Raw genomic sequence first — 25,820 nt, forward strand, 5'->3', positions numbered from 1 at the left:
AGGCAAGTGATGTTCTTTATACGAATTACTGATGCAGCGTCATTTCTTTATTTTAATAACACACTCAATAAAAATATTTAAAGTAGTAAGGATTATTTGAAACAAATATTGTATTGCATTAAATAATTTCCAAGACAACATACCGCTCTTTACAAAATCAAAATTCAATTTGCCATTCTAAGACAGTTAATTATTCTTTGTATCTAATCTTAATATGGTCTAGCACATTGTGACACACAATAAAAAAAAAAATTTCTTTTGCACAAAAAAAACATTTAGCATTACCGCAGTAAAAACAACGCTCTACACAACATTAAAATATCAATTAAGTTAAAATTCCTAAACATGATCAAAAATCTAAAAACGAATATTGTATACTATTTAAGCAACTATCAAAAACTGTTCATTGCAGAATTATATTGGCATAATTTTATTAGAAAAAATTAATGAGAATATAAATACAGCACGATTTACATCTCATATTGTGATTGGGTGGAGGCTTTGTATTTTACATGTATCATGCATCGAAAGATAGTACCAAATAGAATAAATCAGTTTATTACTGAAAATTAAATAAGGAGGATAAACAGTTTAATTTAGTTCGGTCGGGAGAGAATGGGTCTCTTAATTCATAAATTTACCATGTTCGGTAGGGCGCTGAGCCTTTGTGCGAGAGTTCGTGGGTTCGAACCCCGTCGGCCGAAGACTCACTGTGTAGTAAATGGTGACTGATGCACGCTAAATCTGGCGAGTCGCAAAGTCCTCAATGTTCCCATAACAATTCAATACCTCTGGGGGTATACTGGATTGGACTTCGATCGTTCTCTGATTCAGGTCAAAATTACGTTCTGTGGAGGAATGAATGGATGTACAAAGGAGTCCGTCCTATAAACGGGTGCAACGCATGGGTGTGGCAGAAGTCGAATTCTTTGCCATAGATGGCGCCACTAGAAAACAAGATCAATCGCTCCCCTTTGCCTAAACAGGCACACGAAAGAGAATATGTTCGGTAACGTAAACAATTAGTTCTCTTAGGTAGCGCCCTCTTTATCACTAGAGTTGAGACGCTACAACATATAAGGAAAAGTTTGCACACAGGCGTTTGCAGTCAAGTGCCTTAACATAACATTCTATCGTAGGCGCATACGTAAATACAAACAAAAGCACCTATTAACTTAGATAAAAAAAAAAAGAACAAATCCTAGAAAACATGACAAGAAATCGACTTTATGATTAAAATTAAATTTATATATTGAATAAAAATTAGATTTTGTTGATTTTAAAAGGTAGGACGGTTAAATCAAACAAGAAAATAACAAAACAAAGTGGATATTAAAGAAAAATGACTGCTATAAAAAGGTTAAATTAAAATCACTTCCATTAATTAAAGAAAAAAAAGAAAGCGATACGTGAAAAAAAAAGGACAATGAGAAAATTAACTCTAATTGCCACCATTTCGGATGAATTCGAATAACTTTTGGAGAAAAAAAAATATTAAAAGTAATAACAACAACAAAAAATCATCACTTAAGAAGCATTTAACACACGCTTTTGAGAAAATAATAACGATAAAAAGTAAAATTAAAAAATGCAAAACATTTTTGCGAAGTAGTTTTGACCCCGAGGCAAGCGCTTTTCGAACGCAAACTCAGAAATAAAAATAAACGAAAGAATAATTTAAAAAGCATTTCACATCACGAAAAGATAGGGGAGAAAAAAATCCCTAAAGGGATTTAGGAAAGATATGCTAAATGGACCGTTGGGGAGGGGAAAAAAACTTATAAAAATGCTACTTCCAAATGAAAAAAAATAAAAAGTCATATTGACTTTGATTCTGATGACTATTGACTTAAACCGAATGAGAAAGAAAAAAAAAATATTGAATTCGAAACAAAAAAATGATTTTTCTAAAAGCTTTCTTAGGGAAAGAATGTGGAAAAATTCCTTATCTGTAATCGATTGAAAGCGGAAAAACAGATTTGATCATCGATTTTACTCTTGAGTTTTTGGCAATTTTTCGACTGGAGTTGTCTTTTTTAAACTTAAAAAAAAAAATTTCAAAGAGAAAAAAAGGAGATTTGAAGTGTTATTTCTCTACAAGTAATTTCTACCCTCGCCATTTTCAAAAATGATTGCTTTAAAAGCATAAGAAACATGAAGTATAAAGTAACGCGAGACATTAAAAAAAAATTATAAGAAATCACATCATTGAAATAAAAACATTGTAAAAAAAATTCCTTTTTAGATTTAATAAAAGTCATATTGTTTGAAGAGTGAGAATTTAGTCTTAATCATATTATGTAACTATCTTTTTATGTCTTTAAAGTGGTGCATGTTTGCTCTTCTTGTTAAAGTGTTAATAAAACGCATGGATAAAAAGAATTAATTTCTTTATTAAAAAATTAAATTCCGACACTTGGATGACCCAAAAGATTTAGGAATGTTAAGAGAGAGGATTGTTCTGAAAAAAAAATTTATTAAAGTTGCTTTTTCACAACATTTCTTCTTTTTCTATACATGCACGTGCATCAAATAAAAATAATTTTTTTAAAAATTCATTTTGCAGCAGAGTATAATTAAATGTAATTATTAATGTTTTTATATTAAAAAAATGATGTTTACGTCGAATATTCTGCACATTTTTTTTTATATGCTATTGACAAAAAAATGCTATTGACAAAATATCATGACAATATTATATGACACGAAAAAGCTTAGCACGGAAAATTAGCTTAACATAAAACATTCCTTATAACAAGATTTTTTTTTTTTTTAAATAACCGTCATTGAACAGCCGACCCAATTTTATGGGTTTACGATTACCAATGTTAAACTCTATAGCCTTGAAATTTTGAACCCAATCCAGAAGACAAGGGAACTCCTGGATAGTGTATTGGGAGAAATTTGCTTTCGTGGAGGACTTTTTGATAGAACTAACTCGCATTTGCGTTACATGGGAAGGAAGATCATGAGAACCTCTCACGGTAAGACTAACGACAAGGAGACTCTAACCCATGATCCGTCTACCACTAAGGATATTTCATGTCAGCACTGTGTTCGGTGCAAGCCGGATGCGGAATTCGTATCGACTGGGATTCGAACCAGGTTCGCCTAACGCTTTATCCCTGAGCCATCGCGGTTCTATTGCAAGTTTTTAAAAAAAGAAAAAGAGGGTGGTAAAAACAAAGAAAAACCGGTCTGCACCGGCTACAAAAATGCTTTATTGAGAAATCGATTCTGAATACAGCAGACATGAGAAGTCTTTTATCTTACTCAGAAGGCTCGATTGTTATATGTCGATCGAAATGAGCTACAGGTGACGTAGAGCACAACTATGGCAACACTTCGCATGCTTTCACCATTAGCGTGTGAAGAGTCATAGGAGAATGAAGTATGTAAGTTTCTGACTTGGTTTTCAAATAGATTAAAAACTTTTAAGTTAGAAAAACTATATGGAACTAAAAACTACATTGAACATAGTTCTACAAGAAAACTTCATGGAAATTTTAAAAAATATTTTTGACAAGTAAATGCGAAAAATTTTAAGAAAGATGGAAATATCGTAGTACATTCCCTACGTAACTGAGAAGAGGAGGAGAGTTAAGGGAGAGGCTAAAGACATGGAACCGGTCTTTACCCCAGATGGCGTATTCGAGCGAAATTTGCGACTTTCATGCTTCAACATTATAGCCCGTTGGCAACGAAAGAGTTATAACAAACTGAGATATAAGTACTTTTGTAGGACAGGAGACAACTTTAAAAATTCTATTACATTATAAGTTGCAAAACATTAAACTAATTAACTAATAACAAAATTAATCTAATTAACAGATAATTAATATTTGCGTTATTCTTCATTAAACTATCATATTTGAATTGAGCTAAGTATATGAACTGAATCATCTAAAAATGAAGTTCACAGTATATTCATTTACTATAACTTGATGGTAGCTAAATATACGAATTAAACCCTATAAGAATGTAATTTACAGCATATTCATTTACTATACTTGACGTTCGCTAAATATGTTAATTGAAACCTGAAAGAATGTAGTTTACAGCATATTCATTTACTATACTTGATGGCCGCTAAATATATGAATTGAATCTTGTAAGAATGTAGTTTACAGCATATTCACTTACTACCCTTGGCGGTCGCTAAATATATGAATTGGACTATACGAATTGGTAAAAATGTAGTTTACTGCATTACTCGATGGTTGCTAAATGTGAACTGAAACACGTAAAACTGTAGCTTGCAGCATATTGATTAATCATACTTATTAAAAAATTTCAACAAAAAGTTAGTATGTAATGAGTCGTATAGAAAACTATTTAGAATAAAAAAAATTACCAAACATCACCAATAATATATATATATATATATATATATATATATATATATATATATATATATTTAAAAAACTCCTTTCATGTAAGAGAAGATAGAATCAATCTCCAACCTCCGCAAATTTTCACTTTTCTACCTCTAAAGATAATGATAACAATATCCTTTAAGGAAGAAAAGAGGTAAAGATAATGGTAACATTATAACCTCTGTTCTTTCTTAAACCTAAACAGTCCCATATACAAAATTTATATCACCATAGACAGAGCAAGCTATATGATATCTTGGGGACATCACTTCCCGTCGTTCAACAAGGTGTTCCAAAACAATTTTTTTTAGTATCATGCTACTAGATTTATGACTCAATCAGCTCTGTCACCCCTAACGGCTAACAGCAGCTCAGAACAACTCAACTCTTACCAAGCTGTTAAAAAGGACAAACCCCTACTGATGGTAAAGAATGTAACATAGAAGACATTTGCGCCCTCTGATAGATTTATTCGGGATCTTAGGAAACAAGAAAATGTGGCTTCCTTTTTTATTTCTTTGGCGAGATCGGAAGAGAGAAGCGCCCGCTAATGGGATCCGTTATTTCTCATTTTCAAGACACAACTCGATAAACGCTGAAACAGGTTAACATTTTAACTCATCCAAAGAGAACGCAGTTGGCGCACTTAATGAAGAGAGTGTTGCGTAAATAATCTAAGCCCCGAGTAAAGAAGTAATATAAATTGTCGCCAACGGGTAAATGAGGTAGGACGAGAAGACTTTAAGAGATGTACCACTCGGAAATCGTTCGATCGAACATTCTTCCAAACACTAGTAATGGATATAAATAACTCACAGCGAGATAAGCCTAGTTACTCTAAATATACTCAACTTTGAAAATATATACAATGCTTTTACTAGATTTAAACAAAATGTTTGTTTTTTTTAATGTTACAGAAAGATAGGTTAAATTAGTACTTTAAAAACATTGTTTTTTTCACCAATTGTTGATATTCAATGGAAACTTGTGGCTGAAAAAGGCGTTACGCAAAGGATTAATATAAAGGAAATTTTTACAAAAAAAAATTAAACCTGTAAATAGTTCAAATAAGCCGGAATTCCTTCATGCATAGTTGCCAGCATGGATCGGAAAAAATCCAGTGAATCCAATCCAATCCAATCAGAAATATAAATCTGATAATAACTGTTGCATAATATACCAAATATTCTGCAGAGAATTTTAGGGATTTTTAAAGTCAATAAACTACAATAACATTATTACACTAATAAACTATAAATGGCTTGCAATATTTTCCATTTATGATTACTCATAATTTTGAATTGTAATAGACATTTAATTCATAAAATATAGATTAAATCCTTCTAATTTAATTCATTAAATATTTAATTAATTAAAGGAAGAAGTTTTGGATCAAAATAAGCTAAATATTTTAGAATTAAAAAAAATAATAAAAAAAAGTTTTAAACTGATTACGTTTCATTATATTTTAGTAATACTTATTTAAACACTCAAACACGCAATAAAATGTGTGAAAATTTTTTTGAACATGGATTATTTTTTATTTTTTATTTTTTTAGAAATTTACTCAATTTTAGGGAATACTCAAAAATGCACAAAAACCAGAAGAAAATTTAGTAAACCAGTAGATTAAAAGAAACTGGCAAAACCCAGTAGATTTAGCAACTATGTCATGTAAAACAGTGTTCCTCAACCACCGGTCCGCGGACCGGTACCGGTGTGTGGATCAAATGGTACCGGATCACCCATTTCATTGAAACCGAATTTAAATTCCTAGGTTTATACCCCAAATTAAAAATATCTGGTAAGGAATGGATCTGTGACCCATTTGTCAACAAATCGGGCGAATCTAGCATGTTTGAGCAAGAAGATCAACTGCTTGAGATTGCAAATGATGGCGGCCTTAAAACTACGTTCGAGAGACAACAACTCTGCCGGTGTTCTGGATTAAAGTCATGGCAGAATACCCCGAGATTGCCACCACAGCACTTAAATCCCTGTTGCCATATCCGACAACCTATCTGTGTGAAGCGGGGTTTTCTGCAGTAACAGCAACCAAAACAAAGCAGCGGAATAAGCTCGACATAAACAACACACTTCGGGTATCATTGTCTCCCCCTCCCCAGATGGAACAGTCTCATTGCAAAGAAACAAGCACTGGGTTCTATTTGATTTAACGTTCTAGTAAGTTAAAATATTAAATCACTTCATATTTATTTTTGGTGTAGGTGTATTTTATTTTGAAGGCATGTTTATATACAAATAAATTAAAATTAATAAATCAAAATAATCAAAAATATAAACAATCAACGCCCCCCCCCCCCATAGGGCCGCGGTAAAATCATCATACGTTGAAAGGTCCGCTGTGATAAAAACGTTGGGGAACACTGATGTAAAAGATACAAAGCAAAAACTGTGCTTTTTAAAGCTTTCGAACGACGAGAAACAATTATAGTGTCTACTTTAAATAAAGGAGATATTTAATTGCAGAGCTTTCTAGCGGCTAGATTCAGAATTAGTTCTTTCCTATCTTGTAAATGGTATGATATAAGAAAGAAATGTTCACATAAATGAGCATCATCGATTTAATAAACAGAATTTGCATTAGTTTTGAAAATAGAAGGCATAAGATCAGTATTTTTTGACGGTGGGTCATATTGAAAAATGCGAAGACAGAAAACATCAGAGAAGAATATTCACCATCTCTTAAATTTAAGCAAAAATCACCACTATTAACAGAAACATTACTAAAAAAATACCATATATATAATTCGCTTTTTCATTTAAAAATGCTAGATGGAACGAGGCTACAATCATTTGCTTTATGCTAATAGTTTAAACTTTTTTAGAAGTTTCTTCAGATTTCATACATTAAAATATGAAAGTAAACTATAAAATAAATTTAAAAAATCAATGATTGCAAGAAATAAAATTGAATTTCCATAGTAACAGATAATTTATGAAAATCCTTAAACAAAAAATAAACTCAGAATGACAAAATAAAAGTCAAAAGTCGGAAAGCAATTTAAACAATTTTTATCAAACTTTCTTTTTTGTATTTCCTTTTTCTTTTTTTAAAGGAACAATATTGTACGAGTTTAAAAATGCGACATTTTGAAAGAAACTGCTTAATTTTTCTTTTCTAAGCTTTTGACTCACATAGTATTTAAACTCTCAAATAAAATAAAAAGAATTTTTAAAAAAAACGTATCAAAAGCTAAAGAGGAAAAACAAACTATAAGCACATAATACTACCGCACCATCACATCTTTAAGTAATCTCGTCCGTAATGCATTGGAATTATAGATTTATAAAGAAACAAAAAAAAGAAGAAAAATAAGAGCGTTTGGAAATCCTTTTACGTTTTAAAAGTTGAAGAAAAGTGCTTTCTAAAATCCCTCAATAAGAGCAGTAGAAAGTTTTAAAAAAAAGTTAAAAATAGCGAAAACGAAATGGGCAAAGAATAGCAAATAATAACAAACAGAACAGAACCGTTTACCGATCAAATTACCTTCGGGAAAGCCATATCAAAAGAATTATTTGTTCTTCCAAAAATAACTTACTTCCATCTGTCCCGATTTATGACAAACTTTTTTATATATATATAATTTCATTCCATTTAACATTCGAAAAGAAAAATCAGTCCTTTCGCCATTTTCAGACGGAGTCGAAATTAGGATTAATTCGAAAAGAATCAAGGAAATTTTTCCGGCAAGTAACTATTAAAACCAGGGTTAGAAATAAAAACAGGGTTTCATCTCGATCCCTGTTTGACATGATTCGTAAACATCGCGATCCGTATTGATCTGATTTACAAATCATCGCGTTTTGATTTAAGAATTACAAATAAACACCGCTTTATTTTGTTTTCTCCCGGGCGTTAAACACCTTACCCATTTTTTTGGATAAACGACAATCAATGTTCCCCTCCGTAACCTAGTAATTTTGAACCCAACCCAGAAGTAAGGGAACTCTCGGAACAAGCTATGGGACAAACTTTTTTGATGGTGCAAACCCACATTTGGGTTGCATAGAGGAAAACTTCCCGCGGTTAGCATGACGACAAGGCGATTCTTACCCATAATCCGTTTACATTTTACGTCAACACTTTGGTCGGTGAACACTTTGGTTTATGAATCTCAAGTAAGAATCACTCATCACAATTCGGATTCTTGCAATGAAATTCGGGCATTCCAGCGATTTAGAAAAGCTGCAATGTTACTAGGCAGCACATAAAACACATTTAATTATTGATATACACTAATTCTACCAAAGAAAACATGATTGCAAGCCCAAATAGGATTTTTGCCTTCAATGAAATAAATAAATGGAAAACATTTGAACTAATAATTTGTAACAGCATTTCAAAACATGCAATTAGTTAAAAACTCTAAATGGTTCAAATACAAATAACTGCTACCTCTAGTTAAAATGAATCCGGTTCTTGGTTAACGTTAAAGATGTAAAACAGCGTCGGCAGAGAGGAATTTATTAAGTTTTGATATGCAAATAGACTGAAGAGCTTTCTCTTTACACACATGATGTTTGCCACAAAATACATTGTTGCATATTTTAAATATCATTTAGATACTGCACAAAAGGTATTGTTTTCATTTTAATACGTTGGAATTCAGGCACGCTTAGGAATTACCAAGAAAAGGATAAAGCGTCTGGTTTTTATTAATTAAATTTTTACTAATATTTTTTTATTTTAAAGTGCCTTCAAAAAATATTTTGTCATTCCTTTTATTTTATTCGCAACAAACAATTGTGTAACTCACATCGATGTGTAAGATTTTGTTATAAAAAAATTATCCCTTTTTTTATTTTATAACCGTCGTTGAACAGTCGAGCCAATTTTGGGTTTACGACTACTAATGCTCAACTCCGTAGCCTTGTTATTTTGAACCAATCCAGAAGACAAGGAAACTACTGAACCCCAGAGGTATGATTTGTTATGGAACATCTCGTGACTCGAACTTTGTGACTCGACAAATTTTTAACATGCACCTGTCACCATTTACTACAGTGGGAATCTTCGGCCGGTGGGTATCGAACCCACGACTTCTTGAACATGGGCCCAGTGCCCTACCAACCAGGTTATCCCGGCCCTATAATACACATATCTCGTTATTCGGATTAAAGACAACTACAGACGTAAATACTGTCTAAATTAGTTCAAGGATACATTTTTAACAAAAATGAAAAATTAAAACAAATATTTTTAAAAGTTATTTCGAAAGTTTTCATTAAGTTAAATAAAAAGTTTTAATCAATATTTAAACATTGTTTTGACTGGACACATGGTATGTTGGTATGTTTGCTTTGAATAATGAAAAAAAAAAAGAAGAAAAGAAAAAAATCTTTAAGATTGACGTTAAAAAATTTCATAAACTAGGGTACTAGTATTTTTGTACTGCAAATTCAATATTAACCGTCAGAATTTAAGGTACAAAAAATAAACAAAGAATAAATGAATGATCAAACAGTGATAGCCAGGATTCGAACTCTAACCCTTACCCGTCATATAGTGTAAAAGATTTTCAAGTTGAATAAAATGTGAAAAAACTGGTCGCAATGTTATAACAGATGAAAAGAAAGCTACCATGGTCCTCTATTGCAGTTGTTCCCAAAACATGTTCAGCGGAACCCTAGGGTTCCGTCGAATGATCACATGGGTTTCGAGAGTTAAAGACAAATGTATACCGGGCAGTTTCACTTAACTAGACCTAGTATATATTTCGAACATTTGCCAAAGCAACAATGAGATTGTCAACATTTACAGGTGGAAGACAACAACCAGTAAATTAGGTCATTCACAGTAATATATATACATCAAAAACACAGCAACACAATTGCAAGTTTAACTGTCTGACTTAAAACCTAATTTAATTAACCTAAAATATCGAATAAATGCAATAATATAAACGAACAAATTAATATCAAGTCAGACATAAAAAAATATTTTCGGCATTCACCAAAGCGACTATGTGATTGCTGACATTCACCGGTGAAAGTCGACATTCTCATGACTTCGGTCATCCAGGGTAACATATGCAAAAACTGAAAATTAATAATTTGATTCTGGTTTACTTCGAAAAGAAAACTTAAAAGAACTGAAATAAATGTTAAAATTGGTTATTGGAAAAACATTTTTCTTTATTGAAGAATTTAGCCATTTTATTTTGCTTTGAAAAAGCGCGATAGGAAATACTAATGTGATGTTTTCATAAATGCTTGTTCTTTTTATAATTTGTTCATTATAACGTTGTTAGAAATATTATAGGCCGGGATAGCCTGGCCGGTAGGGCGCTGGGCCCATGTCCGAGAGTTCGTGGGCTCGAACCCAGCCAGCCGAAGACCGTGTAGTAAAGTGACTGATGCACGCTAAATCTGTCGAATCGCAAAATTCCTCCGTGTTCCCATAACAAATCAATACCTCTGGGACAGTGTTTCCCAAAGTGGTACGCGTACCCCCAGGAGTACGGGAACAATTTAGTAGGGGTACGCTTTCTAATGCGAAATATTTTGAACAAACGAAAATTTCAAAAAAAATTATTTAAAAACAAAGCTAGCCATGAAAATTTACCATTACGTATTTTTCTATTGGCTATTTTTTACAGAAGCAACAGTTAATAATTAGTGGTGTCAACAGCCAGTTGTGATTTTTAACTTTTTTGGATTTTTTTTACAGTAAAAATACATTAATTTTTTTGTGGTACACAGCGTTACGAAAAATTTAGAAAGGGTACACAAAAGTCATAAGTTTGGGAAACACTGCTCTGGGGGTACTGGATTGGAGATCGATCGTTCTCTGATTCAGGTCAAAATTACGATCTGTGGATGAGTGAATGGATATATGAATGGGTCCGCCCTATAAACGGGTGCGATGTATGGTGTGGCAGAAGTCGAATTCTTGACCATAGATGGCGCCACTAAAAATCAAGAAGCGCACACTCTGCCTTAAATTTGCTCGGTTTCACCAAGCACGCTTGCGCGTGCGGCAAGTCGCATTAGAACCAACCAACCAATCAGAAATATTATATTTTCTTTTCAAAAATGCCATTTCTATTTAATTAGCATTTTACTTGAAGTAATTTCATAACCGAAAGATTAAATAAAATATAATTAATATGTTGGATCTAAATAAAATCAGAGATTTCAAACTCATCATTGGTTATAAAAAGTATCAACTCACGGAACACCGGGGTTCCGCAGAGCACCATTCGGGAACGGCTGTTCTAATCTATGTATTTATTTTTGCACCACGTACACAAATTTTAATTTTAAATCCAGGGCAACTCCGTGTGTTCATTAAATTTTATTTCAACTGCGTTATAAATTTAAATAACTCTTTAATGACTATCAGAATGCAACAACTCTTCCGTCTTAAAACATTCTATTCTCATCACTAATTTCTTCCCAAAATCCTTCTATTAACACTTTCCTGAGTTCAAGCGAGGAAGAATGTAGAAAACTGACTTTAAGATCTCTAAAATAATTAAGGGTGACGATTAGTTGAAATGGATGGACCGTCGTAAAAGTTTTCCAAAAGACGATTTAGGATTCGAACATAATATTTTCAAAATTCCACAGGGAGTAAGGGGGTGTTGCCAAATCGTAGAAATTTATATACAGCATATCACTCGAGAATAAACAAATACATTTATCAACCCTTCCAAGGTGCTGAGAAATGTTGTGCACACTTATACCGGATTGTAGAATACAATTATAGTTAAGCTGAAATCTCGGATTTAAATTAAAACCAAATGAAACTAGGAAAAATTTCGATTACCACATTTTTCATAAGAAAAAGAATATTAGATGATAAATAAATTTAATTTTGGGAACATTAGGTTTAAAGACAAAAAAAGAAGTAAAACACGATCAGCCAATAGCGGTAAAAATGATAACCTAGAATGAAAAAACACAATAACAATTTAAAGTTTTATAATACATTACAATTTATGTTTGTGATAATAAGTAATTTCTGTTTCGAAACATTAAACAAATTAAGGTTTAGGCTATATTAGGGAGTTCTCATAGGCTAATTATTCTGCTCTTTTATTAAATTGGCTTCTAGAGACATCTAGAGATAACAATTCAATCACAATTTGGACCACTTTCCTATTCCTACAACATAAAAGCTCTGAATATAATTTAAAGCTTAAATTCGAATTATAGAGAAACCCAAATGTGCAAAAATCTATCATTTTTAATTTTAAGGTATGAGACAAGTAAAGTGGGGGGGGGGAGAGAAAATAGAAATAACAGATAATGCGTAATGACTAAGGCCCGGATTTTGATGACATTTGCATTTTTTTGCATTTTTGGACATTTTTTGTCCTTTGGAGCATTTTTTTAGATTTATAGGGCATTTTTCATTAAATTTGTTGGCTTATTTTGCATTTTAAAACATTTTTTAAATTTTTTGTTAGTTTTTTCCAATTCTTATTATTTTTTTTATCATTTTTTATTATTACACTGGCTTCTAAACAGTGAAGAAAATCTCTAGGATATTAACGGGTGAAGCAACATCTTTTCAAATTGAAGAAGAATTGTCAGTAAGTGAGACCGTCTTTTTCAAGTACGCACCAATAACATCAGTAAACGTTGAAAGAAGCTTCTCCAGGTATAAAAATTTACTTTCAGACAAGGGACGCTCGTTTACATTTCAAAATATCAAAAAAAAATTTAATAATCCAATGTAATTCTGATATTTAGTAATATTATGAGATGGAAGTTGTTATATTCATTAAAGTTTCTATACAAAATGAAAATGTTTTGGAGTCAATCTATTTTCCTTTTTTTTGTTATTTTAGGATATAAAACATATTTTTCAAACCTTAATGAACGTAGAACAAGTATTGCATTGCTTTATATTTTTTGAAATGGCTCATAATAATTTTAAAGAGTAAAACATTGTTTTAGTTCAATATTTTTACTTTATTTAAGTTTTGTCATAAGGCCTTTTTAGCGCAATTTTCGCATTTTTAAGGGCATTTTTCGCATTTTTAAGGGCATTTTTTGCACTTTTTAAGGGCATTTTTTGCACTTTTTAAGGGCATTTTTTGCACTTTTTAAGGGCAGTAATGGGGATTTTTTAGGTCATCAAAATCCGGGCTCTAGTAATGATGCTTAACCGTTCAAACCACACTGTTCACGTTCACCACACAATGGTTCGAGGGAGTGACCTCAGATATGCTAATTAATAAATGCAGACGATATTTTTTAAGTTACGAAATCAGATACAGCAACGTACTTTCTCTGAATAAGCATAGCTTTTTTTCGACGGATTCGTATTTCTGACCCCAAAAATATAGGGAGTAGCTGCAATCTGGAAAATATGGTCCGAAAAGTTCGGTCAGGTGAGCTTTCTAAAATTTAGACCCCTTATGAACACACTTATAAAACTCGTTTATCCGAAGATAATACTATACAAAAAAAAAATTATTTTCCGAAAAATATTTATTATTTTTTATTATTTTATTTAATAACAGTCGAAAATATTTTGAATTGAGAGGTATGCATTATTTTGCATAATTTTAAAGAACATAATTTTACACGGCAAAATACAAAATGTGAGCAAAATCGGTTAAATAGTTCCTGAGAAATTTAATTTCAAAAAAGTCAAATATTTAAAATTTGACAAAGCTTACGACTTTCGGACAGCGAATTTTTGGGGGTCAGAAATCCGAATCCATCGGGGGAAAAAAATTATGTTTATTCAGAAAAAGAACGTTTTTGTGTCTAAATTTCGTAACATAAAATATCTTCTGCACTTATTATTTAGCGTATTACTTGTTAACCTCGTCGAACCATTAAGAATGTGGCCTAACACGAGAAAACCAGATAATTAGATCAAAAGTTATTAAGGATAGCCAGGGTTTTTCTTTTTTTTTTTTTTTTTTTTCTCACTCTACTTGTTTAAGGAATACTCGTTCTATAAGTTTAAGGAAAAGGGAAAAATATACTCTAGCTACAAATTAGATCTTTGAAAATTATAACTTGGTAGATTATTTTTCGATAGATTGTTTCATAAATTTCAGTTTAATATTTTGTTGTACGTAATATTGCATATAAGCTGCTATAAAAGACAAATGTTTCAAATGAAGTGCATCGAAACGTCTCAACAAAATATATCTTAAAAGCTTTGATGATCCAAATTATTTTAAATGAATTCTATTAATGTAACAATTTGACGTCCTAAACAGTGTTTTATAAAGTAATTTAGGCATAATTAATGAATAATTCCAACCTTAATCACCCAATCCTGAGTTACTAAATTGGTTGAATAAGAGCAATTTTCGCATATTTATCGAAGGTAATTTCATATAAATGTGAAATTACTTTGTCATCATCATCGTCCTAAGCGTCAATCATTATAGAATAATTAAGGTAATTTGGAATCAAACTTTAGATGATGGAAGCATAAAAAAAGTTAATCTATCTTCAAGAAAAATTTGATAAAGATATTCTACAAAGAAAACAAACATAAAAAGTTTTTCTTTTATTTACATAAATTTCTTAGAGAAGAAAAATGGTCCGTAATTTTGTTATAAATTAATAAAAAGAAAAAAACTATGCCAATTGGGTACTTGCACTTCAAGAAAAAGACCAGGTATACCCACACATGTGACCTATGACGTAAGCGCCAGCAGATAGTTTATTTTAAAAAAAATGGCACGTTAAAGTTGAGCTAAGTTTCTCCACATAAGTTAGAATGTTAATTAAAGCGAAGTTAATTAAATACAACTCCGTGTCACACATCGAAGTTATTGAAATATAATTCCTTCTTTTCTACGTCTTTTAGTTTAGTTTGATTTATATTACGAATTCCAGCGATGACTGGTCGATACGAATTCCGCATCCGGCTTGCACCGACCACAGTTCTGATGTAAAATATCCTCAGTGGTAGACGGATTATAGGCTAGAGTCCCCTTGCCGTCAGGCTAATTGTTTGAGGTTTCCGCGGTTTTCCTCTCCATGTAACGCAAATGTGGTGCAGTTCCATCATAATGTCCTCCAGGAAGTCAAATTTTTCCTAATACTTGATCCAGAAGTTCTCTTGTCTTCTGGATCGGGTTCAAAATTACAAGGCAACAGAGTTGAACATTAGTACAGTAGGGAACCGATTATCCGGAACGATCGGGACCATCTCTATTCCGGATAACTGATTTTTCCGGTTTTCTGAATCGCTACAAAAAGCCGTTTTTTTTATTGTTAAACCCAACTGGAAAAAAAAAATATTTGGAAATAATCTTAAACAGAAGAAAAAAACGATGAAGTAATACACTAATTATTATTTCCAAAATGATGGTATGGTAAACATCTTAAAAAAAAGAACGAAAAATCCTAAAATCTTTATGAGGAAAAAAAAAAAATTTTTTTTTAAAAATGGCGGGAAAGTTTACCGAATTTCGTTCTGGTTTTTTGGTTTTCCGGTTTTCTGGTTTCCGGATAACGGGTTCTGAACTGTAGTTGTAAATCCAAAAAATTGGGTCGGCCGTTGGTTATAAAATAAAATAAAACTATATATATTTATGTATAGACTGCTGAGGTATTGTCAAAAAACCCTGGAATTTCTAAAATATTGGCTCAAAAAAAGACTAGGTGTTATTAACTGAAAATAATTATTTTGTTGTTATGAAACTATTTAAAAGCGTAGTTTAAATAGCGACAATGTTTTGAAGTGTTTCCTCATACTAAGGTATTGATCCCAATTTATTTTGTTGAAAAGCAATATTGGTTGCATTAAACTTTTAAGGGAATCATAAGAAATAATAATAATAAAAAAACTTGTGCAAAAATGAGGTTATTTTTTTCCTTCGATAAAATTAACAAAATTTTCCCTCTAAGAACTCCGAAAAACTTTCCACTTAACAATGTTCGGTATTAGTTTTATCTTGAATATCGATCCGCAACTGGCATGCATGATTTTTACCTGCTACATTACCTTCTAAGTATCCGTTTTCGATATCTGTAGTTGCACTAAGTGCTGGGCTATTAAATCGCCCATCATTTTCCCTCTTTATTCGATATCCAGAAGATAGGTATCCCTAATTTTAAGTGCTTAATTCAAAAGTTTTTCTTTTTTTTCCTTAATTTCTCTATTTTTTGTTTTATTTTTAGATACTCAATTTCATGTAAGTGTCTTTAATAGATGGTAATATCAGAAGCAACTTCATTTTATCAGCTTATTGTGCAATGGTGAAAGATATTTTCATAAATTCTCTATTTCTATTATAATGATTATGCTTTTAAAATGTGCTTTTAAATCAAATAGGATTGTTTATTCAATTAATTATCGAATTATCATTTATTTCATTAAATGTCTATTATGCAATGGATTATTAACGATTTATCAAACAATAAATTATTGTTTTAAATTGCTTGTATTATGTATGTTTAATTTTTTTTTTTTTTTTTTTAAGATTTTATACCGAATTACAAAATTTTACCGACATAAGAAAGAAAAGATTTTGCTTCTCTCCATATTGTATTGTCTTAAATTGCGTGTATCATGTTTAATTTTTTTTTTAAACTTTTTTTTTAAAACTTTTTTTTTAATTTTTAAAGATTTTATTCGGAATTACAAAATTTTACCGACATAAGGAAGAAAAGATTTTGCTTCTCTCCATATTGTATTGTTTTAAATTGCTTGTATTATGTTGTTTAATTTTTTTTTTATTTATTTTTTATTTTATTTTATTTTTTTTTTTTTTAAAGATTTTATACGGAATTACAAAATTTTACCGACATAAGGAAGAAAAGATTTTGTTTCTCTCCATATTGTATTGTTTTAAATTGTTTGTATTATGTTGTTTAGCCTTTTTTTTCTTTTATTTATTTTTTTTAAAGATTTTATACCGAATTACAAAATTTTACCGACATAAGGAAGAAAAGATTTCGCTTCTCTCCATATTGTATTGTCTTAAATTGCGTGTATCATGTTGTTTAATTTTTTTTAACTTTTTTTTTTAATTTTTTTTTATTTTTTAAAGATTTTATACCGAATTACAAAATTTTCTCGACATAAGGAAGAAAAGATCTTCCCTCCAAATTACTTTTAGCGTCAATAAAATAATAATAATTTTAGTAATGATATAATAATAGTTATATAATAATTTTAGTAATGATATAATAATAGTTATATAATCATTTTAGTTATGATATTGTGGGTAGAGTAGTTACCGATAATGTCAACCTTCATCTATGAAAAGGTACCCCCCCCCATAGAATCGAATTAACACGTTTTATATACTAGTGAATTGTAATTGTAATTTTGCAGTGGTAGATACCCACAGTACTCCCACACCAGAATTATATCTGTGATAGAATTCGATGAACGGATACCACTAGTTGATTCATTGATAGATGGAAGTTGGCATTGTCAGAATACTCATTTATTATAAATTTATACCCATTTATTAATTTATAATAAATGGGTATTCTACTAGCCAGCTTATGATATCGTAAAATATCGATAAGGAGCCGTGGTGGCTCAGGGGATAGAGCGTTCACCTTCGGATAAAGTGAAAAGGGTTCGAATTTTCTTGTTTTACAATTTTTACAATTTTTTGCATAATTTTAAAGAATATGATTTTACATGGCAAAATACAAAATTTGAGCAAACTCGGGTAGTTCCTGAAAAATTGAATTTCAAAAAAATCAGATATTTAAAATTCAATTTCACCGGAACTATTCAACCGATTTTGGTCAAATTATGTATTTTGAAACATGAAATCATATTCTTTAAAATGATGCAAAATTTATATCTCCAATTCTAAATTTCTTTCGACCATCATAAAATAAAATAATAAAAAATAAATATTTACTAAAAGTTATTTTTTTCATGAAATTATCTTTGGATAAACGAATTTCATCATTGTTTGAAAAAAATTTTCAACTCGCTTAAAACGTTTTCGAGATATAGCAAAATACGCAAAAACTAAAATTAACATTAAGGGGTTCAAACTTCGGAGTGCTCTCCTGAACAAACCATCGGGACCATATTCCCCAGATTGCGGCTACCCCCTATATTTTGGGGGTCAGAAATCCGAATCCATCGAAAAAATATATAAGTTTATTCAGAAAAAGAACGTTTCAATGTCTAATTTCGTAACTTAAAATATCGTCTGCACTTATTAATTACCATATTTGAGGTCACCGCTTTGAGCCATTAATTTTGAACCCTAGAGTGTAAAGATCCGATCATAAGATCAAAAATTATTCAGAGTGGACCGTTTCTTTTCTGTTTGTTTTTTTTTTTTTTCTTTTCTTTTCTTTTTTTTGGGGGGGGGGGAGCCCTCTACATACTTTTTTACTTAATTTTTTGAAGATTCCAAAAATAGAAAAAAAGCAGTAAATGCGGGATAATTTGTAGATTATATTTTATAGATAAAGCATCAATTGAAATTATTTATTGTTAAAAATAACTTTCAATTTAAATAATAAATATTCCTTCCTAAATACGTATACATAGTTCCCCATAACCTGATTAAATTTTCATTCTCTCTTAACTTCCAATAAAATTCCATATTCATTTAGGCGAGTTATCTATCTTTCTCTCTTATCATAATTACGAAATCAGAAGAGGGGTAATTAACCGATAACCGCTTATTTAATCATTTAATCATGCAAATAAACGCACAATTTAGGAGGAATAAACTAATGCGCGAAGAAGAGTTACCCCGCTTTATTGCTGATTAAGTCCACGACATTATGTGCCATCGTTTGCGCTTTAAGAGAGGCTTCGTATAACGGAATTGATGGATTTTATTTAATTTTATAGGTTATACTAAACATTATATTCATTACTGAACAAAACGTTTATGGCAGCCTTATTATGAAAGAGTTTTAAACTAACGAATCAATTTCGTTGCAGATATTGTTCTAAGAAACTAAGAGATGATAATAAAATAAATATTACAGTCACTTCGATGATTTCGTTTAATTAGGTTCATGCCAACATTCTTATTTAATTATTAATTAAGAGGATTTTTCAAAAAGTGGGAACAATAACGTTCACAGTAGCTAACTCTGAATTATATTCATATTTTTGTAATGTGCACTATATTCAATACTTAATGAATATATACTTTTCTACTTAAATTAACATAATAACTATTTTCATCAAATTTATTTTAATTTTCTGTGTACATGATAAGGTAGTTTAAGAAAAGTAACTACCTGATGAAGGGAAGTTTAGTTTCTCGTGTAAGAAATCTTTATAAGTATTCCCAGCAACGTTAATTCCTTAAAAAAATAATTTTAATTCTTTCTTCTGTTACTAGCAGAAAAAAACTCATTTAATAAATCGATAGAGATAGCACAAAGTTTAAAAAAAAAATTATCGTTAAAAATAGAAAAAAATTCTAAAAATTGAATAGAAGAAAATTTGGGCGAAGTAGACTGAAATGAAAAAAGAACAAGAACAAAGAACAAATAAAGTATACAGAAATAGTAGTTCATTAATATATACATTTCTAAAATTTTATTTGTGCTTTATTCATTAGATTTAGTATAGTTAACTTTGTTTCTATTATTAGCTTTAGATAGGCCTTCAAACCTTTTTAAAGCATATCCGATTTTTGTCACTTATAACAAGCGCTTCAATCCTATGTACGAATATAAAAAATGTTCAAAGTATTTTTTTGTGAAAAAAGCTTCAATTTTTACCTGAACATGTAAATTTAAAATAGTGGTAGAGGAAAATACATTAAGTATTCGTCTTATTTTTTGAAGCAGGGCAGTGTAAAAATATTGTTTAATATGGTGAAACTAGTTAATACAGTTGTAATGAGATTAAGTTGACCATTTGTGCGACACTTGTTGTTCTGATACAAAAACCTCCCATAATTCTTCGTAATATGGTAAATAAATACATGAATAAATTACATAGCACAATCAAAAATTGAGAGGCTTTCTTTCCTGTTACAGAAAATTGAACAGTTCTTTTTTGATTATTCCTTCCAGTATGCAGGGCAACACTAAATTGTTTTTCAGCTTCCCATCTTTGTTTCGCATAATTTACAAATTTACTTCATCTGTAGAAAGGACATTTTCACCAAACTCATAAACAAACGTCCGCTAAAATTCCCTAAAATTTTGAAGAACAAAAAGGTTACCGAGAAATATCAAAAAATTCCCTAAAGTAAAGAAAAATATTCCAAAAACTCAAAAAATGCCCGAAAAGTGAAAAACAACAAAAGTCGTCAAAATTGTGGCCTTAATGATCACTAATTAAAAATAGCGGGAACGTAATCGTGCATTTGAATTCAAACCTTAACTGTGTCAAACCTATAAGAAATCTCAAAGAAACAAGTGAAATTAAGAGGCCAAAACAACCCCCCCCCCCAATGAAGTGCCCCAAGTTCGAATACCAGCGATAGCTAGTCGATACGAATCCTGCTCCTAACTCGTACTCACCACAATGCTAACGTAACATATAGACCAGTGGTTACCAACTGGCGGCCCGTGGCCCTCATCCGGTCACGGGTCACCAAATGATATTAGTTGTCACTTTTTTGCTGACAATTTTCGTAAAAAATCTATATGGGTTTTAAATACTTTTAAGTTTTATATCCTAACAATTTGATACCTGTTGCACAATAATTGTTTAATACATAGGTGGTGCACACTAAAGTTATAGTAGCCAGAATTTTTTAATATGCAATTAAATATTTTTAAAAATCTACATCTTATTTTAATTTGTAATTCAATACCTTTGTTTTGTACAACTTGATAAAAATCTGACAGTGATATTTAATGTTCCTTCAAACATAAAAGAGTCCTATATAAAATTTTGATAAAGTTGCGGCCCGCCATTTGACTGGTGTTTTTAATTGCGGCCCCCGGCCTCGTGTAAGTTGGAAACAACTGATACAGACGGATCATAAATTAGAATCCCCTTACTGCCGGGCAAACCGTAGAAGATTTTCGTGGTTTTCCTCTTAACGTAATTCAAATAAAGGTTAGTTCCATCAACAAAAATCTGCTAGTTTATTACAATGCTTTATCAAGGAGTTCCCTTATCTTCAGGTTGGGTTTAAAATGAAAAAGCTACGGAATTGAACATCGATAGGCATAGACCTAAAATATGAGGGGACTGTTCAGCACCAGTTATAAAATAAAATGCACGAATGCACATAAAATCGCACAATATCCACACATACAATATCATTAAAAGACAAAACTAAAAATGAATAAATATTTCTCGCCGATTTAATAGAATAAAAAATAAACAAATAATCTCCCCAAAAAATAAACAAGAACATTTTAAAAGAGAGAATAAGATCAAGAGAAGACCATTAAAAACCTTTAACAATGTTAATACATTTTAAGTATGTACCCAGTTTCTCAACAAAAGGATTAAATGGTCCCCGAAAATTCTTTCAATGCTTTCCAACAATAGAACAAAAAATTTTCTTTTATAAGAAAAGTTTCTGTGGAATGGGAAAGGAGATACCCGTAGAATCGACCAGGCGATATAAAGTTGAAACGTGACCGTAAAGACAAACAGCGAGTTGTAAAATGGTGTTTGCTAACTGCTGTTATAGAATATATGTTGATTTTTATTTGACAGGAACAAAAAATCGTTTGCTAAGTACCAATTTATCTCGACTGAGCCATTTTTTTTCTTTCTTCCTTTCTTTATTACATACGTAAAACGTTTTACCTTAACGTCTTTTGTTTCTTCTATTTTTTTTTCCTGCCATTTATGGAATAAGTGAATGAATTTTAAAGGACTGGAAAAGACTCCTATTTTGTTCAAATATCTAGGGAATTTGAATATTTTATTTTCTAGAGGGAAATATTGAAACATTTCACTGAAATTATATTTAAGCAATAGCTGGCTGGCGTATATGTGTAAAATTGATAAGAAAAACAACGAATTAAAAGTTAAATAGTTTTCAACGCTTAATCAAATGAATATTTAACCAAAAAGAATCCCAGAATATAATGTCCTGTGAAAAATGGGAATATTTTGTATTGGATATTATTCATTTTTAGATTAGATTCGAAAACTGGATCCAAATCATTTCAAGTAGGCAGAAATGGCATCCTTTAGCGATTCATCTCAGCATCGATTTATTTTACATAGGCAGGAGATACTTTTCTGTCGATGTGCTTTCTAATAGATAGGAAGGACAATTTTTAGCAATGCTTTACCTGCATCGAGTTATTTCACATAAACAGGAAATGATTCTCTGTTGATGTGCTTGATCCATTTTAAATAAACAAGAAAGCCCTCTTTTGGTGATGCATCCCAGGATCGAGCTATTTCACATAGACAGGAGATGATTCTCTGTTGATGTGCTTGATTCATTTCAAATAGATAAGAAAGACCACTTTTGGTGATGCTTCCCAGGATCGAGCTATTTCACATTGATGGGAGATGATTCTCTGTTGATGTGCTTGATTCATTTCAAATAGATAAGAAAGACCACTTTTGCTGATGCTTCTCAGGATCGAGCTATTTCACATAGACAGGAGATGATTCTCTGTTGATGTGCTTGATTCATTTCAAATAGATAAGAAAGACCACTTTTGGTGATGCTTCCCAGGATCGAGCTATTTCACATTGATAGGAGATGATTCTATGTTGATGTGCTTGATTCATTTCAAATAGATAAGAAAGACCACTTTTGGTGATGCTTCCCAGGATCGAGCTATTTCACATTGATAGGAGATGATTCTCTGTTGATGTGCTTGATTCATTTCAAATAGATAAGAAAGACCACTTTTGGTGATGCTTCCCAGGATCGAGCTATTTCACATTGATAGGAGATGATTCTATGTTGATGTGCTTGATTCATTTCAAATAAATAAGAAAGCCCACTTTTGGTGATGCTTCCCAGGATCGAGCTATTTCACATAGACAGGAGATGGTTCTCTGTTGATGTGCTTGATTCATTTCAAATAGATAAGAAAGCCCACTTTTGGTGATGCTTCCCAGGATCGAGCTATTTCACATAGAGAGGAAATGATTCTCTGTTGATGTGCTTGATTCATTTCAAATAGGCAGGGGCTTGATTCCTTTCAAATTCATTTGATTCAGTTCAATTGATTCAATGATGCGCTTGATTCATTTCAAATAGGCAGGGGCTTGATTCCTTTCAAATTCATTTGATTCAATTCAATTGATTCAATGATGCGCTTGATTCATTTCAAATAGGTATGCTTTGGTTACAAGAGGTGAATTTATGCAGCAGACAGGTTTTTTGCCGACTAAAAACGCACTTAAACGCATTTATTACACTTAAAAATTTTAAAGACACAGAACTGACCACACTGGTTGCCTACACAGCTGTAACTAAGCACAGTTGTTCTCCCAAGGAATGCCTGGACATGACACAAGCATGCCTCACATATTAGTGTACACAACAAAACGACCCTTACTAAAAGAACAACCCTCTTATTTAAAATAAAGTAGCAAAAAAAATAAACATTAAATAAATTTTTAGTACCAACCCTTGAAACGAGAAAAGTATCACAAATATAAAAAAAGAACGAGAAGTAAGTAATGATTCTGAATTTTAAGTATGAAACCGAAACGTTTTTGAAAATGATATTTCCATAATTATTAAACTGAAATTGCACTTGACATGTAAGCATAAACTCATAAATTTAAAATGAAGGGTTTACCTCATTTCGTGCATGCAATTAAAAAACGTAAACGTACAAGGAATAATTCATTACGCAATTTCTCAGCCGTTTATTCGTGGTTCATAAAAATTCCAACACAAGAATTCGAATACAAGCACACTTGTGTCACCAACAACGAAACAAACAAAAACTGAAAAACAAAACCACTCAATATTATACGTGGCTCTAAAAGAATGAGAAGCAATTAATAAATTCCAATACTTCTCAAAACGGGAGGAAAAAAAATTCCACTTTCTCAGGATCGTGAAAGGAATTTCCCGAAAAAAGAAAAGGAGAGCAAAATATCAAGAAATCACCATTTAACCGCCAACCAAGAAGCCAATGAGATTGCCAAATTGGCTGGGGTTTATGATTGATAGCAGCAACACATCTTAAACAACATTACGCATGCTTCTTTCATAAGAAGACATTTCCTATTTTTATGGATGCATCAGAAGACGTTTATGTAAAGTCACGTGGGTGTAAGGGGTGCAAAGGATCAGGATAAGGATCTATAACACCCCCTCCCAACCAATGAAACTGAGCAAGAGCAATTCAAGAAGGAAGAAAAGTGCTCCAAGCAAATGAAATATCTCCTTCTTAATAACTCTTGGCGGCTGTTTTATGCGCAATAAATAAAGTGGAGAATGGACGGGAAAAAATGCAGAGAATGTGCTTCTGAAGATGCTTTTCGGGGGGTTATTTCCAGGAATCATTCGCTAATTTTTTTCTCACAATTATTAATTTCAGGATAAAGATGAGATAATAAATTGCAAAATTTATTTTCCAGTGACACAAAGAAATAGAAAACGATTTGATAATACCAATAAAAATAAATGGTGTTGCATAGAGCTATGCATCAAAACAAAATTCGACATAGCTGACAAAGCCATAGGAATTGAAAAATCCGGGTAATTGAAAATTATTTCGAACTGAGATGGTGTCTAGATAGTTTTCAAGTGTCCGCTTATTAAGTCTCTTCTTAAAATATCATCTTTAAAACGCACTTTTATTTCGATCTACTTGTTTCAAATGCAAATCAAATAAACAGTATTTTAAAAATATTTCAATTTAATACTAAGCTTTTGTAAAATATCTTCAAGCGGGCACTCATTGTGATAAACAATAAAATGAAACTGGTGTCATTAATGCTAGATATTTTTTATTAATTTATTTTACAACATGTATTTCCATAATGGAAGAGCTACAGATTTACAACACCTGGAAAATGCTACTAATGAGTGATAGTGAGACCTTACTTTTTTCTCTGAATCTGCCTAAGATGAAACGTGTTAGCATAGCAGATGTTTTTATTTATGTTTTCAAAGAACGCTAATGAATAAAAGAAATTTAATTTTCACCAAAATATTATGTATGGTGTCCCATGGGATCGCCATCTTCGATCTAGGTGCGTTTAGGCTTATTAGAAAAAAGTAAACATTTACTCTATCAACCTGAATTTACTATAGGCTTATGAGTGAGCCTACCCTTATACTGATGCTTTAATAAGCCCATAGTCACATGATTTTAAAATCGAAAATTAGTTGACGGCAAAAAATAAAGTTTCGGTTTCTTTAGAGTAAGTTCTCTTTAGTGACGTTGCTTCCTTCTATTTAGCAATATTTCTTATTTGATCAGTTGAGCGTTTCACTTACTCTAGCCGTGTTGTGCTACAGCATTTGATCTTGTTTTTTTAGCAAAATTGAAACATTTTAAAACATAATTAATGCTACGTAAAGTAACAATGCAAAGAATTGTAACAACAGTTGAAATGATCCACATCATTTCTGCGAA

The 25,820-nt window shown here is 31.3% G+C and overlaps 1 protein-coding gene and 1 long non-coding RNA gene across 4 annotated transcripts in view; one reads left to right on the top strand and one right to left on the bottom strand.

The window, feature by feature from the left end:
- The window catches only part of LOC107455203 (tight junction protein 1), a 383,960-nt gene that overhangs the window by 280,281 nt on the left and 77,859 nt on the right, over positions 1–25,820 (bottom strand). The window lies entirely within an intron of this gene.
- Positions 18,639–20,433, top strand: LOC147813507 (uncharacterized). Its single transcript, XR_015432490.1, has 3 exons — positions 18,639–19,714; positions 19,769–19,828; positions 19,987–20,433. It is a non-coding gene; the product is annotated as an uncharacterized LOC147813507 (long non-coding RNA).

This window comes from Parasteatoda tepidariorum, chromosome 3 (genome assembly GCF_982258835.1).
Source record: "Parasteatoda tepidariorum strain Cologne lab strain chromosome 3, Ptep-v5.0, whole genome shotgun sequence".
In the NCBI taxonomy this organism is placed as follows: domain Eukaryota; kingdom Metazoa; phylum Arthropoda; class Arachnida; order Araneae; family Theridiidae; genus Parasteatoda; species Parasteatoda tepidariorum.